General features: G+C 44.0%; 1 protein-coding gene and 1 long non-coding RNA gene across 9 annotated transcripts in view; one reads left to right on the forward strand and one right to left on the reverse strand.

The window, feature by feature from the left end:
- Positions 1–3,958: 3,958 nt before the first annotated feature.
- Positions 3,959–16,825, reverse strand: LOC101931938 (uncharacterized). Of its 4 annotated transcripts, XR_006177028.2 has the most exons (5): positions 16,191–16,825; positions 13,634–16,041; positions 12,675–12,755; positions 8,403–8,715; positions 3,959–7,256 (listed from the first exon to the last, which is right to left on the reverse strand). It is a non-coding gene; the product is annotated as an uncharacterized LOC101931938 (long non-coding RNA). The 4 variants fall into 4 exon arrangements; XR_010598983.1 differs by having other exon boundaries at positions 3,959–8,715; positions 14,079–16,041; XR_508382.3 differs by having other exon boundaries at positions 3,959–8,715.
- ZHX2 (zinc fingers and homeoboxes 2) overlaps positions 14,052–17,175 on the forward strand; it is a 119,556-nt gene continuing 116,432 nt past the window's right edge. Inside the window, exon 1 of one of the 5 annotated variants that reach the window (XM_065586076.1) lies at positions 14,052–14,186. The gene's annotated coding sequence lies outside the window, so the exon portion shown is untranslated. Of the gene's footprint in view, positions 14,187–15,147; positions 15,290–17,175 lie in introns of those variants that run through there. The other 4 variants (XM_005288749.5, XM_065586073.1, XR_010598980.1 and 1 more) reach the window with 4 other exon arrangements.

Raw genomic sequence — 17,175 nt, forward strand, 5'->3', positions numbered from 1 at the left:
TCCTACAGCAGTGGAAGAAATAAGGCAGCCATCCCTAGAAACCTTCGGCAGAGGACTGTAGAATACCTCCATGGAAGTTTCACCAAAATCTATCAAGAGGATTCAAGGGACATCCCTCTGTACATAGACAAACTGCTCCAAATGCCCCCCCTTACCTAACTTCACAGCGCAAAGGAAAGCAGATAACAACTCTGCCTTGCTTTGTTGTACCACTACCTCTTCTAGTGCAAGTACATTAATGAAAAGTCCATCACTGTGTGCTGTTAAGTTGGGGGTGCTATCACTGTAACGGGAAATAAATTTACACGCTTACCTGATGATCCTTCCCCTGCATCGGGCTTATGTGTGCTCAACTGCTGCGACGGATTGGAGTGTGGTGGGGTTTCAAACAGGTCTTGTTGCATAGTTGGACCCCCTAGCTGCTGGTGCCTTTCCCAGGCACGTCTCTGCAGCTGCACTCTCTACTTCAGTGTGGCAGAAATCTGGGGGGATTGCTACATAGTTGGACCCCCTGATCACATGTCCTCCATCCTCCTCCACCTTGTGCTCACTGTTCATGCCAGGAATCTCTGGCTTGGGCTCCTCAGAGGTATCGACAGCGGTCTAATGGATGGTGGTGGGTCTCTGCCAAGTATAGCATGCAGCTCTTTATAAAAGCGGAAGGTCTGTGGCTCGGCACCAGGTCGACTGTTGTCCTCCCTGGCCTTCTGGTATGCCTGCCACAGCTCCTTGGCTTTCACCCAGCACTGCTGCTGGTCTCTGTCATACCCCTTCTCCCACATCCCCCATGCAATCTGCCCATAGATGTCAACGTTTCTATGTCTGGTCCGTAGCTGTGCTTGCACAGCCTCTTCTCCCCACAGGCCCAGGAGATCCAATATCTCCTGTCTATACCAAGTTGGAGCACTTCTGGAGCATGTAGCCAACATGGTCAGCTAGGTCAGTGCACACAACGAGAGAGAAAGGCTAGGTGTGCTCACCAAACTGGGCAAACAGGAAAAGGCATTTCAAAAATTCATGGGGCTTTAAAAGGGAGGGGAGGTCCGCTGGTCTATGTGACCCTTGGGCAGTGGAGTTCACAATTGTGAACAGAGAGGCCAGTGGCAGGCATTGTGGGACAGCTGCTGGAGGACTGTTAGGGTCGACATCGGTCAGTGTCTACACTCGCACTGCCTCAACCTCAGTACATCAACCATGGCTCAATGCCACTCAAGGAAGTCAATGTAAAAGGGCGCTTACGTTGGTGGGAGACAAATTTAACTGTAGAAACGTGCACAACTAGTTTGATGCAAGGCGGCTTATGTCAACCTAACTTTGTAGTGTAGACCAGGCCTAACTCTAACTCTATTTACTTAACATTAGATGCTACACAAATGTTGGCAGCATGATGTTAAATTTAATTTATGTCTTAGTTATGTAAATTCGCCCAGCAGTCAAGGCAACAAATACATGTTTTTGTGCATCAAATTATATATACACACTGTATCATGTTTTTCCCCAAACACTCTGGGAGTTCGGGAAAATCAACATTTTGCAAGTAGCACTTGAGCCAAGCTTAACTGTGTGGGAAAATGTCACCATAAAGTTGTCACTGAATAGGTTGACATTTAAGGTGATTCCTGTGACAAAACATTTTGTTCTGAAAAAGCTGCATTTTTTCCAGGGTTTATCAGGATCTGACAAATATTCCTCCTCAGTTTTAGTGATACATCAACTATGAGAGAACTTGATTTTTAAAACTAATACTAGCACAAGGGATATTACTAACAAAGCCTTCCCACCAGAATAAAATCATGGAGTTACTGCAGCCTGTAGGGAAGATATACGCACTGTGGATTCAGGTTGGGTCTCATCATCATTGTCTACTTCTTCTAGCTTTAGTCCCATCTATATGGGGTCAGTTCTTTGAGTCCTTCCCCATTCCAGTCTATATTGAAGCACTTCCTCAGAAACTCTACAGCTATTCAAATCCTTTTGTATAACATACATACATCTAGATTTGCGTCTTCCAACACTTCTCTTACCCTCCACTTCTAAATTCCTATATATTCTTCCAATCTTCCAAACCATCTAAGCCTGGAGCCTCTCAGCTTTTCTATAACTGGAATCACCTTTCACACTTCCCCTAACACTTCATTCCTAACAGGGTCCATCTTTGTAACTCCAGACATCCAAGGTTGGATCTCTCACTGAACATGTGAAATGTACTATAGTTGATTCACTGAGGAATAAAGATTCCAATTATTTTAATGAGCACCATAATATTTCTCCTATTTAAAAAGGGGGGAACTTCGTATAGAAGCTCTTTTCTGAAGATGAAGGGAGGTTTCTATTATCACATCTAAAATAGAGAAAACTGGAAGGAATTCCACTTCAACTTTAGGCCCTGATCCTACAAATACAGTGTAGTGGTTAGAACAGTGAGTAGTCCCACTGAGATCAATGGCAGCTCACTGAGATGAAGGATGGACTTGTGGCTAAGGCACTACGAAGTGACTCGGGAGATCTAGCATTAATTCCCAGCTCCATCACATTTTTCATTTGTGATCTTGGAAAAATCAAATGGCCCCAGTCTTGCAATGGCATTTGCATGCACAGACCCCTGCCTGGTGCTCCAATTAAATCAGGGTAGCTCCAGTCAGGGACAGGAATTCACCAATGCAATGTCATTGCAGGATCAGAGCCATAATCTCTCTGCTTCAGTTCCCTATCTGTAAAATGGGATAACCATATTTGCCTGCTACACAGGGATGTTGTGAATAAAGTGAGGCAAATTTTTTTTGATAAATAGTTTATTCACGAAAAAACCAGTTTCGGGTTGACAAAAACTATTTGGCGAATATTTTTAGAAGAACAAAGTGTGAGGGGGGAATCCTGAAAAAGTCAAAAGATTTTGTTGAATATATTTGAAATGTTTAGCCTTTTCATTTCATTTCAAAATGTTTTTTTTTAATTTAGCTGGATTTATTATTAAAGGGATAAAAAATACCCAAAAACAAATTGAAAAAAAAGGCCAAAAAATCATTTCTGATTGAACAAAGCATTTTGTTTCACCCAAAATACACTTTTTCAGTTTTCCATATTGGTGAGAAAAACAAAATTTCTGTTTCGGGTTGAGCTGAAATTATTTTCTTTCCTCTGTTGGGGTTTTTTGTTTGTTTTTTGTATAGCCACCAAACTGAAAAATCAATTATTCTCTCAGCTCTAGGTGTGAGGCTTATTCCGTTAATGTTGGAAAACACTTTGAGATCCTTCCATGGAAGGCACTATAAAAGCACCGATTATTATATTTTTTTCATTTAGTATACACCAGCCAGGGATCAGTAAACTAATTACATCCACTTATTGAAAAGAGAGTATATTGGTAACATTAAAGCTGCTCAGGATAAACATTCTTATATCTTCCTGCTGTTAAACTGCATTGACATAAGTGTTTAATATAACATTTGACCTCTCTCTCTTGAATTTTTCTAGATTACAATTGGGCCATTTGCACTTCAATAGTTCAGGAGCTGAGCTTTATTTTCAGGGGGGTCGGAACATAACTAAGCAGTAAAAATTTCCTTGAGGCTGAAACTTGGCATAAAAAGGCTGAGCCCAGGAGCATTTTTAATGCCAATTCTGGAGAGAGAAAATGATTCCATTGTTTTTGTAATTTTTGTTTTTTGAGTCTTAATACTTGAGGTTGTGTTTCCAAAATGGCTTCCATTAAACAGGGCCGGCTCTAGGTTTTTTGCCGCCCCAAGCAAAAAAAATTTTGGCTGCCCCCCACCCCAGCCCTGGGTTCTCAACCCCCCCCCCCACCACCAGTGCCCTCCCCCACCCGCAGCCCCTGCTGCCCCAGCCCTGAGCTCTCTCCCCCCCCCCACACACACACACCCTGCCACCCCAGCGCTGGGCTCTCCCCCCCCCGCACCCCCTGCCGCCCCAGCCCTGGGCTCCCCCCACCAGTGCTGACTCCGCCCGCTCCCCCCTTGCCTCCAGCCGGTCCGGCGCTGGCAGGGTCAGGATAAGCAGCAGGGCTCCCGGGCCGCGCCTCAGCCCAGGGTCACTCCAGTCAGGGCTCCCGCCTCCAGGACCGGCCGGGACCCGGGAGGGCAGATCCAGGGGGACTGCCCTGGCAGGGGCCTGAGGAGCCGGAGCAGGGCAGCCCCAGAGGGAGTGGAGCCCCGGAGAGCGGGACGCAGCCCGGGCCCCGCACAGCAGCACCCCACCCTCTATGGCCCCACTGCTGCTGCTTCTGGCCACCCTGACGCAGCCCCTGGGCGGCTTGGGCTGCTTCGCCCAGCCCCGGCTGCGGCGCTGGGGGACGGCCACCCTGTGGCACCTGCAGGCGGCTCCGTGCGCCCCGCGGGGTGGCCCCCAGCCACAGTGTCCCCCGCTCGGAGCCTGGCCGGCCCAGCCACAAGGTGCAGGCGCTGCTCCCCCGCGGCGCGAACCGTAGCGGCCCCAGGGCGCCCCCCGTGCACAATGCGCTGCTGCTGCCAGGGCCAGCTCTAGGCTTTTGCCGCCCAAAGCAAAAAAAAAAAAAAAAAGATGGCCGGAATGCCGCCCCTGAAAATGTGCTGCCCCAAGCACTTGCTGGGTTTGCTGGTGCCTAGAGCCAGCCCTGCCATTAAAAGAATGCAGTTCAACAACAGTTTGACAGCTTTTTCATTTTATGGATTAATTTGCTAATCTTTGTAAAGTGCCTCGAAGATTAAAGGTCTATGTAAGTGCTAGGTATTATTACTAGTAATCATGGGCTATACAGATTACATATAGTGAGTGGTAGTGGGAAGGAGATGAAGTGTATGAGATTTTAACTAGGGTGGCCACCTCTCCAGGTTTTCCCAGGAGTGTCCCTTTTTTGAGGTAGCTGTCCTGGGAAATCAGTAAGGGTGCTCAATACACCGTGCCAGTTGTCCAGTTCTATGGGCTCAGGATCATCTCAGATGTCCTGTTTTTTGTACCTCGGAGATGGCAACCCTAATTTTAACCCTCTACAGCAGTTATAAAATACAGAGGTATTGACACACTGGTATTCTCTTGATATTGACACCTCCTCATCAATTATTGGGAGTAGACCACATCCACGCTGACTGAATTGGCTTTCTACATTGGTTCTCCACTTGTAAGGTAACTCCCTTCTCTTCATGTACCAGTATATTTATGCCTGTATCTGTAATTTTCGCTCCATGCATCTGAAGAAGTGGGTTTTTTTACCCACGAAAGCTTATGCCCAAATAAATCCGTTAGTCTTTAAGGTGCCACCGGATTCTTCATTGTTTCTTTTAAATAAAGAGGAACATTTTGGGGCAAAGGTCTGTGTTGTCCTGTGTGTGTGCACACCCTATTGCCAACTCTCACCATTTTCTCACAACTCTAGGGATTTCGGGGTGTGGTTTTTTACTTATCTCATCAAAACACAATGAAAGGCACCAAATCATGAATTTTCCCTTCTTTAAAATGGCCACCATCTCCATTTACAGTCAAGGGGCTGACACCATCAAGATGGCCATCATTTCCCTCCAGTATCATTATGTGATACTGCCATTGGGGGAAGTGAGGCTGCCATTTCCCACTATTTTCAATTAGGTTGAAGCCATGCCCATGGGCAACATGCTGACAGTCATTCAGGGGACTAGACTGAACACAGGGACTGTTAGGTGCAGCAGAGTTACTGTGAAAGATGGATGGGGAGAGCAGGGGAAGCCAGGCATTGGGGGAAGCAGGAGGCATATTTAAGGGTTGCAGAAGAATGGGGTGCTGAAGGTTGTGGGGGCAGAAGGGAAGGGGAGCAGAGGGAGACAGCTCAGGGGTAAGGCGAAGGAGTGCTGCCCAGTTGGGAAGGCAGGAGAAGAGAGTGAGTGAAGTGTTGTTTCTTGCAAAAGACTAAACTAATCCCTTATTGTTTTTACCGTGACATTATTGTTGATATGAACTATTGATATAAGTTTAAAGTTCTGTAACATGTATATCTGTAACTCATCAACCCCAAAAAGTAATATCAATTCTATATGCAAGTGTGAATCCATGATGCATTAATTAGGCCAGTGGTTCTCAAACTGTTTATCATCCAGCTCTTCTCTTATCAAAGGAAATAAACTAGGAGGGGTGGGAGTCAAGACAGTAATGGGACATGGATGGCAGTTCTCCTATTTTAGGGGCAAGGAGAGGGTAAGTTGAGTCTCCATATGAGCAAAAGGGAGAAGCATTAATTTCTGTGTACGTTAAAAGTTGATATTTTTAACCTGAAATTATCATACCCACATTGGCAAAGGAGTAGGGAGAATTTTAAAAGTCAAAAACGGACTAAAAACATGATTTGATGTTTTTTTTAATTTCATGATGGGTGGGTTCTGACTCATGATTTTTGATTTTTTGAGGCTGGCAGTCCTGGTTCAGCATGTCATAGAATAAGGCCAAAATCCCAACTGGGTCCTCTGGACACCACCGCAATATAAATGTTAAATTAAAATCTGATGTATATTGTGCCAACCAAGAAACTGCATAACTTTCTCTGTTCTTTCCTCCACCTTGCCAGCATCCTGTTTTGTCATTCTCAGTTTAGACTGAGAGAGGGACCACATCTTAATTCTCAGTGAAAAGCACCAGGCACACCTATGGCACTGTATAGAAGTGCAGCAGCCAATACTTGACTTTGTCTCGTCTGTTAGCTTTTTCCCTTTAAAGCTCCAAACATAGAGCATACTGTGCCATTGATTTTTTTGTTACTATTATTTTTTAATCAGAATCCCCATCACAGGCTTCCCATTAATCAATTCTGACTAAAAATTAATGGCACATTATGCCTCATTCAAATCCTGCCTAGGGGATTGATCCTGCAAGTACATACTATGTAAGTACCTTTCTGTATGCAAGTAGTCTCAGGGAATTAAAGTTACTCATATGAGTATGTATTGCAGTGTCGGAGCCTGGTTTATAACTTACAGTCTGATTCAAAGTCCATTGAAATCAGTGAAAAGACTCCTATTGATTTCAGTCTTTAGTGACAGCCAATGGATAGCATTTGATGTGATGGCAGTTAGATAGCCCATGTGAAATTAATTTGGTCATTTCAGTCCAGCTGTCCACAAAACATCACCACAATTTTCACCCTCACCGGCAAGCTGAGCTGAGCGGCTGAAGATTGAATGGGCTTGAAAACTGGGCCACTCGCCCCCTAGTGGTGGTCTCTCTGGCAAGGGTTGAAACATAGTGATGGAGTAGCATGGGGAAAATGTGCGTTGCCACTGCTCACACAGTATCTGTTTCTGTGGATAAAAAGAGGATTTTGGGTCTCCAGGGCTGACAAACAGGAACAAAAGTCCCCCCAAAAATTCAAAGAATTTTGAAAAATAGTTTGTACTACAAATATTGTAAAAATCCAAGCAGTGAGGACTTTTCCATTAAAGCAAAAGAGAAATGTATGTGCTGTGCGTGAAATTCACCCCTGTGCAGAGGTTCAGCATAAGGCTTTAGTCCTTCTTCACAGAAGTGGATTTCCCCCCATCTGTAGCTAAGTTCCTGTTACTATTACTGTAGAGACTGTTCTTTTATTCTTCATCCCGACACAGCCTTGCCTGCCTGAGCCTTCAGTGAGGTCATAAGTCTCAGTTGATCACATCACAGTATGTTGCCATGGAAATGATTTTAAAGTCACAAATTGTGTGCATTATGATTTCACAGCAGATGGGCTGTGAGGGAGGAAGTCCTCGTTTAATTTTTTTTTTTAATTGCTTTGGTAACTAGCAAGCACGATAAGAAAAATTATGACAATCTCATCAAAGATTAATGGATTCATCTCTCTCTGATCTGCTGAAAGTCCAAGAGGAGGAATACTGAGCAGAGGCTGCTTCCATGAGCCCACTCAGCACTTTGGCCCTCAAACTGGCTGGAAAATCCTTTAATCTGCCTGACTTCAGGAAACCAAGAGCAGTGGTGTGGAATTCAAACTTCCCTGCATCTCAAAGAACCCTTCAGTTAGCTGGTCTATGAAAAGGCCTAGCAGGAGGTGATAGATGGTAGGAGTGCAGAAAGCATGTGGCTTTGTTAAAAGACACCACACAGTGAAAGAGGGAGATTTGGATTCCTGAATTAGGAAGCCTACTTGGAGATCTATCTGAGGCTCCCATTACCGTAACGTCCGAGCCCCTCACAATCTTTTAAATGTATTTATCCTCACAACATGCCTGTGTGGTAGGGAAGTGCTATTATCCCCATTTTACAGCTGGGAACAGAGGCACAGAGAGACTGCCATACAGGAAACTGGCGGTGGAGCAGAGAATTGAACCCAGATCTCCAGGCTAGTGCCCTAAACACTAGATCCCTTAGCCCCAATAGAAGAGATGTCTCTAAGCTAGACATTTGGGTCCTGATTCTCAGAACTGCTGAGCATCCACAGCTCCCGGGGACCTCACCTGGTGTTGTCGGTGCTCTGCATCTCCTTTAATTTCCAGAAGGTTTGCAGCTGGGAGGCGGGAGAAGAGTCACCAGAGAATATGCTCTTCCATAGCAGAGCAGCTCAGCAATCTCAAGGCAGAATTCTGAAGCTAAATATCTCTCTTCTGTGCCTGCAGCATTCAGCATTTCAGTGGCCTCAGGTTGAGTCCGATGTATTTTCCTGATAGAGTGAAATGCTGCATGTTCCACTTTGTTCAATGACTAGCTCTTGATCACTATAGGAAGAAACCAGATGGTTCCCACGATAAGTGATCAGCACTCCTGGAGTTTCTGAAACAGAAAAAGGCAGATGCCAGTGTGCCTTTTGCCAGGACCCATCTTAAGCGCAGGCAATACAAGCAAATACTTGGAGGGGTTGCACTTTGGGGATTCTCTCACTCTAGACTCGGCAACTAATCTTCCCAGTCAGCCATAGGACCAGAGGGGGAACACATCTTGCCTCTAGATCTTCTCCATCAGCATAGGGCCCTGAAAATCATAAGGTCAGTCCTACCCAAAATTTGATCCAATTAGACTGCTGTGCTTTTCTGTACATTTATTTTAATGTCTTATTTTTCAGATAATGCATCAGATCAGCCTCTCTCTGCTCTTCCTGTGCTTGTGATTTATACAACTGAATGAGTAAGAAAACATATTTAACTGATCACAAACCAAAATGCCCTGGTATGTAGAAGGCTTTCATTGGGTCATTTCTTTGAAGAAGAAGAAAGAAAAAAAAAGTGTGAGGTTGAGGTTTGTTTTTTTGGTTTTTTGGGAGGGGGGATTGGACAAACTGATCACTGATATAGAGCCTTGTTTCTCCACCATTTGTTTGCACCATGTGTCCTGACCTTCAGCCAAATACCACTTCCTGCCATTAGCACAGAGATCAAGATCTCTGCAAAAGAAAACAGTACCAGCTTTTGTGTTTAAACAATGTATTACAGGTACCTTAGTTTCCACTGACATAGATGATAGTACAAGGCCCAATCCACCCCTTAAGTTGTAATAAAATCACCATTCAGTTCAATGGAAGATCCATAAATGAATCCATAGCAGAACTAGGGGGCAAAGGGGACAACGATCATAGCGAAATTACCTATTAGGGACCTAACCTAACTCCCACTGAAGTCAATTGAAAGACTCCCATTGATTTCAATAGGAGCTGGATCTGATCCTACAGTATCAATTCCACTGTCTTGCAAATCTCCTAGTGTCAAGTAACTTTGGTCCACAATATCAGGTCTCTTTAATGGACATTGGAGGGTTTTACAACTCTCAATATTAAAGCTGGGCAAATAACAAAAACAAAAAAAAACCCTTTTAAATCTTTTAAAGGGAAAAATATCACAGAATTCAATAAGAATATTAATCCTATAATATTTTACCATCTATACCTAATCAAAACACATTTTTTCAATTTTTTAAAAATAAATGGAAACAGGTTTTTATTAGATTTCACTGCGGTGTTGGCAACCCAAACATTACAGCATGTGAAAATCTGAAAGCAAAACTCACTAGAAACAAAAGTCAGACTACCTAGTATATTTTCCTTACCCAAGCAGATCAAATTGCAGCATGCAAAGAGCATGAACAGTGAAACATACATTGGAACTGTACTCTTATTTCAGTTGTAATAAACAAAGGGATAATGAATAGTGATAAGCTTTATTTTGTCTTCAATCTATAAAATGTCTATCAACCCCTTTGGTCCCAAATACAAAAAGATGTATACATGTGATCTAAGCCAAAAGGCTGAGAAGAAGACAACATCTTTTAGCCCCAAAGACTGAAGTCCCAGTCCTGAAAGGCGCTATCCATGGGCAGACCACTTTAGGCTATCCTCTGCACTGTCTAGAGGCAGGGGGAAGCCTCTCCCAGCTGGATATGAGGCTTTTCAGCCGCCTTTATGCTGCTCAGGCCCTTTTACTCAACATAAAGGGGTTGGAGAGAGGGTGAGGATCTCGCCCTTAGTGTCACTATGCGTGAAATTCATAACATAAGGCATAAGTGGGACTTAAGTAGTGCCTAGGTCTTTTGCAGCAGCTCTACATGCATCCGAAGAAGTGGGCTGTAGTCCACGAAAGCTTATGCTCTAATAAATTTGTTAGTCTCTAAGGTGCCACAAGGACTCCTGTTCTTTCTGCCTAGGAGATCATTTAAACCTGTGTGTGAACCTCCTGCTATGATCAACAGGAGTTCCTCTACTTATTATAGTCTTTATATGGTCTTAAAGACTGACCTTTCTTCAAAAGAAATATAAACAGCATGTGGATCGCTGCCTCAGTGAGGGCAGCAAAACTTAAGTCATATGCTGACTTTTTTTGTATTTTAAGCTATGGTCAGGATTCCCCTACCATGGTTATGCAAAATATAGTCATGTGTGGAGTTGAACTGAAGCATTTCTGTGCAAACCACGTGTCTCCTTCAATACAGAACAGACTTCCTAGTCATTTCTCTACTAGACCTAATTCTGATCAGGTTTCTACGAAGAATAAATAATCGCTGAATGAAACTGAAAGGTCCAAAGATGGTCTACAATACGTGACACCAAAGAATGGAATATACCCTCATCATATCCAATTCCTGGCCATAAGCAAAAAAATCCAAATAATTCAGCAAGTAGGATGGTGTCACTTTACAGCAGGGCTGGCAGTTTTAGGTGTGGAGCTCAAAACATCATATTAACTAGACATGCTGATCATAAGAAAATAAGAGGGCATAATATTTAAAACAAGAGGGATCTCTCCTCTCACTGTCCTGGGAAGCAGTGCATGTGTGTTTTGTGCTATGTAATGAACGTGGCTTGTGTTTTGTTATCCATTGAGAATCAGGTCCCACACAATAGAATGTTGCAACTTACCCTTTCACACAATGTATAGGCAATTCCCACTCTGTTTCGTTGTCATCAATCCATTAAACACAGTTTTAAAGTTGTATTAATTATAACTGATTATTATCTACTGAAAGTTAAGAAGAGTATTCATATATCTATCATAAATACATATATATATTAATGGATACATATGGAGGAGTTAGGCCACTGATTGGGTTTATAAACCAAAGTCATGAATCAACATGATATCCAAAGGCAAAATAGAGCTTGTGGGGATGAGTGAATTAATTGAAATGTGCAAAATCGTGTGACCAGACTGACAATGACAGAAGTTGTGCATTTGCTGAGTATTAGCAATACCCATTATTCCAGCAGGAGATTGAAATAAATTTCTTGAGAGCAGTTTGCTCCCAATTTGTTCATTTCAAATGTCAGGAAACAAATAATTTTTGCATAAGACCAAATTCTCCAATTTTTGATCAAAGTATGACTCATTTATGTGATAGAAGATCACTAACCTTTTTTGATACAATACATATTTTTTGAGGACAAACAAATCCCAACAGATAGTTTACTGCAGAAGTCACGGTTGGCACAAGTTATACCGTCTTTGCTATATGACTTTAAGGACCCAAGGGTAGAATCAGCCCTTTAAATGTCTAGGATACTTTTTAGGCTTGATTTTAATTTACATCTATGTCTATTTACACTTTGTAAAGGCGACTTAAAATGAATACAAATGACATTTATGCCCATCCACAGATTCTTTTGCATTGCCAGAGCCATTTAAAGGGGCTGTAATGTAAATGAAAATCAAAACATTTCGAAAGTAGATGGATTTTTTACCTTCTTTTTGTTCATCTGCTCCTTTTTGAAACACAAACACACAGCTGCACCAAAACATTGTGGCTTTTGTTTCTTTTCATTTTACAAATCATGGACATGAGGGCAGTCATCAGAGATGGTTTAAAAAAAATTGTTTGAAAGTTCATTCCTTTTTCAGAAATCTAAAAATTCAGAGCTGGCTCTGTAGCTAGTCAACCTGGCCCTCACTAGGACCATCCCACCCCCAATTTGCAAATATTGAGTTGAATTTTTTTTTAATAAATCAAAAAATTGTCAATAAGAACGTTTCACCAAAAATAAATCAAAATTTGGAAACTTTCAGTTGTAATCTTTTGTGCCTTCAAAATAAGTGGAGAGTGTGTATGTCTATCCATCCGTATTACCTAAATCTAGAGCATGAAAAGGTAAGCACAAACCTCAGTTGGAACCATAGAAGAGAAAGGCAGAAATCAATTTTGGTATCAAATCACTCACAGATATTAAGCTTAATCAGGCAGTCAAAAACACACCTACTCAGTTGAGAGTGCCCCTGTAAAGAAGTCTTTTGACATTGCTTTGACATATTTACCTTCTTAGATGATTATTCAGTTACAATAACGTGGTGCTTTTCTTCAAACATTCGAATACAAGCATCTTGCAATCCCCCGTTCTAGACAGAAAAAAAAAAAAAGTTCAACAAACAAGGTTGTACAGCTGGTTTCAAAGGTACAAGCTGGGCTCTAATTATGCACCCCACAATACTATTAAGGTGAAGCCAATTTGAAAACTTCAGGGGTGGTTCTAAAACCAAGTCTAGATTCCAGGTTTTTGGAGAGTTCTATGTACACAATTAAAATATTAATTTAGAATTGATAACGTGCCCCTGCCATTCAGATGATAACATGCTTCTCACAAATCATATTAGCCTGTGGTTGCTATAAATGGCTGGTATTTTGAACTCAGATGCAATCAGTAAATATGAATTTTAAATGAATTTAAGTAAATCGAAAATAGTGTGCAACCTATCTCACTACATCCTTGTAGTTTAAAGCCAAAAAGACATTAAATCTTAATTTTAAATGGTGAAAGGATCCCTCTGTTTATAGTAGATGAATGGGAATTTCGGGCATTAACCGAGAAACAGTATTTTCCAGGAAATAATAAACAAGAGTGATCTGAAGTTTAAAAAAAAATACAAAGGGTTAAAAAAGCTACATTAGAAGTAGAGCATGAAAAAAAAAAACCCTCCTACCTCCCCAGGTAGCCTGACCTGATTCTAAAAGAGCTATTTATTATAAGGAAGACAGTTTCATCAATGCCCTTACAATGTAAACAATGATTGGAACTTTGTTTTCAGCTGGTACACAAGATGCAGATAGTCACAGCCCGAAAAGGCCAGGACTGTCATTCCTGCCTCATCCCAGATCTGTTTTGTTTCACTAACAGACAAAATTCAGGCAGATCTGAACACTGTGTGAATGATGCGCACAGGCTGTTTAGCATGCTGCCTCCTTTCTGCAATGCTGCCGCCTCTTTCCTTATTCTCACCGGCTTCTCTGGCTGCTACACGTGGTCGGGATCAACAGTTTGCCGAGCTCATCAGTGACACCTTGAACTTTTAGAGAAGATGGGTCTCGCCTGGGGATTTTCGGACACTGTCGGTTTCACCGGGTCCCCCACCTTCAAACCTCACTGGAGGAGAGCGCCCCGAAGGCGGCTGGGTAAAACATGGATCCTGCCAATTCTTTGTACCCAAGACCTCAAATTGTACCATCATAATAGAGACCGAATCGAGCCGCTCCTGCTGCTCCCCATAACACCCAGTCCCGATGCACTCCTCCAACAGTGCTGTTAAACGCTGGATCGTGCCAATTTTGGCTTTGACCCCCAATTTATAATGCCTAAACAAAGAGCAAAACACCACCCGCCATGCATCCTGGAACAAGAGGGCGGTAAGAGCAGGTCAATTCCGCCCCCGAGACTGGATCCTTACCGTTTTTGGCCCCAAGCTGCAAAATGCCAGTCTGCCAGAACTACGTGTAGACGGGAAAATGGGTGTGATGTATGCCGCCAAATATCAGCGGGATCCAGCAAGATACAGGTGTCAAATTAGTGTTTGCATGTCTCTGTTAGGAGGATGGGCTGGGGCCAGGGGGGTACTCGGGGGAGACTGGTAGAATCATGGCTTATTCTGTGTTCTGATAGTAGCCTTTGTGGGTCTGTGGCCAAAAATACAGCACGATCCACATGCCGGATCTGAGGTGCGGTTCATCCTCGGCTGGATAGTCAAGGTACAGCAGGAACCGCTATTGCTTGCTTGCTCTTTGGGCGGTCGCATTTGGGGGGACTAGGACCAAACACTGACAGTGCCCGGTCCTAGGCCCACATCTGCGTATTTATGTCGCTGGCGCTGTGGGATGCATTGGGATCCAGGTGGGTTTTTTGTTTGTTTTTTGTGTAAGAGGAGCGTCTACACTTGTTCTTTAGCGTTACCATTTGGAGGGTGTGGGGCCAAAACTGAGTAGGATCCAGGTGCCAGAATCGGAGTTGGGGCGGGGGGCAGTTGCGTGGGAATGTGTTGGAGGGGCTGGGATATTTTCGAGGGGGGGGGAGAGACAGTGGAAGTGGTTAGGCGTGTTTTCTATTTCGGTGGGAGAATTTGGGGTCTTGTGAACAACGTTAGCAGGATCGAGGTAGATGCAGGGTTTGGCATATCCAATGATCTCTCTCCTGGCCCTGCCAACTCCTAGTTAAATAATAATAGAAAAAAAACTGAAGGTAGCGATAGACGTTTAAGTTACCCAAAAGGGAGAGAACCCCTCCCCCCACACACACATGTGGCTAGATCGCAGAGGGGGAGCAATTTTTTTTTTATAATCAGACTCTTAAAGGCGCCTGGGTCAATTCAGTTTCTAACTTTCTCCCAAATAAAGGGACCCCGGTGGAAGAGCCGCTGGTGGTATCGTATGCAAATACGCATGCTGACGTCAGAGATCATGTGGGTTTTGGCGTAGATCCCCACTGATCGAAGGATTTTTTTTTTAAAATATTTTATTTTTTTGCTAGTGTTTGTGCTGTTTGGGGGGGGAGGGGGGGTTTGCCCAGGCTCCCCAGCCGGCTCCCACGTTCCCCAGCGTGGCGAAAGGCAGAGCCCTTCCACTGGGGGAAAGTTCGTGCCGCCGCCTCCTAAAGCCCTGGGCGCAGGTAAGAAACTCCCTCCCCCCTTTCCCTTCCTTTGCACTCACTCCTTTGCAAAAACCCCGACCCGCCAGGGGAAGCGCCGAGGGCTCCCTCGAACCCCTGAACCTCGCTGACCACATGCACTTGCGAGCGCTCCTGCCCCTCGCCAGAGCAGGCGATCGCCAGCCACTCAGACCCAACTTTTCCTCCCCGGCTAGCGCCTTTCGAAACGGGCTCGTGAATGGAACTTCAGCTGGGGAAGGGGGCTGGGGGGGGGGGGAGGAGGAGGGAAATTGCAGAAGGGAGAGAAGAAGCCGGAGGCTGGAGGGGGAAAAATCGGATTTTGTTTAAACGCATCCGCCCCCTCCCCCATGCAAGTTTGGGTGAATGGGGCAGAGAAGAGGAGGAGGAGGAAGGAAAAAAAACATGTCTACGTTTCGCTGTGTCTGTCGACATCAGCAACACAAAATATGGCGTCCGCTTTCGACAGGGCGTTACGTAGAGGCGAGCAGGGCGATTTTTTTATTGCCTTCTTTTAAAAGCTCCCTCTGGTTTAAAGCCAAATAAATCCGCGGAGCTGGGTGCCGAACTGGGGGGGGGGGGGGCAGGTCCCCTGGCTCCCGCTGGAACGCGTGGCATTTGCACCGCTCGCCGCCCCACTCCTCTGAGTTGGCAGAGATGGGGGGTGTTATTCTTTCCCTGTGACGATTTGTCCTTAATGTGGTGGCAGGCACCATGACGCGCTGGGGTGCAGCCCCTTTAACAGCTCCTGGTAACTGCAGATAAGAGGTGAGAGAGAGAAGCAGCAGCTGAGACATTGTGTTACAATCATGAGCTCGAGTGTGTTTCTACACCCGGCCCTGAGGTGGGTAGAGGTTGACACCCCCACCCCCACCCCAACCCACTACCCCCAAATAAAACTTGCCACGACACTGATCATTCTCCAAACGGAGTTGCTCTCTCTTCTTAGTGCATCCATCTTTCCTCCTTTTAAAAAAAAAAAGTCTCTCAGTCTCTCTCCCATCCCATCAGAGGTTAATCCTCGTTGCTGGTGGTGGTGTTTTCAGTTTTTTTGTTGCAACTTGCTTTTCAAAGACAACGTTAGTAATCAGAGATCTTAGTTAAACTTGTCTCTTGGCTTCTTCTGTCCACTTTTGGGAAGAGTATTCCAGATTCCTGGCAAAGTTTTTGATTTTTCTAAAGCATCACATCGGTGATTTTTGTTCTTTTCTGTCTTGGCTGAGACTAGGAGAAGAGAGACAGATTCCCCCCCGTTGATAGGAATAAAACTTGGTTCTCAGGAAGTGAAGTTGTGATTTGCTGAGGAGTTCCACCTGATTGATTGACTTCAAAGACATGTGGGGGTCTCTGCCCTCAACTGTTTCCTGATTGCCTTTTGTTTGCTTTTACTGTGGGAATCCAGCCTTCTGCAAAGCCAGCTTTTTAAAGGGACATTGTACATTTTTCCCCACCTGGGGCTTCTCTGGTAACTTTTTTGAATGAAAGTTCCTGATCTTGTCAATGCAGATGTTGTCTGCAAACGTTTGGAGATGTAGAGGAAAGAAGGAGGCCTGCCAAAACAGAAAACCAAACAAAACAAAACTTCTGTGTTAAAATTTTAAGTATAAAGGGGTGGGGTGGGGGAGCTAAGCAGGAGGTATTCAATCAAAAGGTAACTACATTTAAAAGATCTCTGTGTTTCATCATCTCATTACATTTATGTCCAAAATAGCACAAAGCATCAAATGACTAGCAAGAAGAATATACATCTTGTAAAATGGCATATTTAACATCACCAGGGTGTTATAAAGCCCTCACAAGTACTTGGGCACCAGTGAAATACTACTTTTCTTTTTTTATATAATATAAGAATACAAGCAAACATAGTGTGATTCCTTCCCCCTGCTGTC

The sequence above is a fragment of the Chrysemys picta genome, chromosome 2 (assembly GCF_011386835.1).
Source record: "Chrysemys picta bellii isolate R12L10 chromosome 2, ASM1138683v2, whole genome shotgun sequence".
Classification (NCBI taxonomy): domain Eukaryota; kingdom Metazoa; phylum Chordata; order Testudines; family Emydidae; genus Chrysemys; species Chrysemys picta.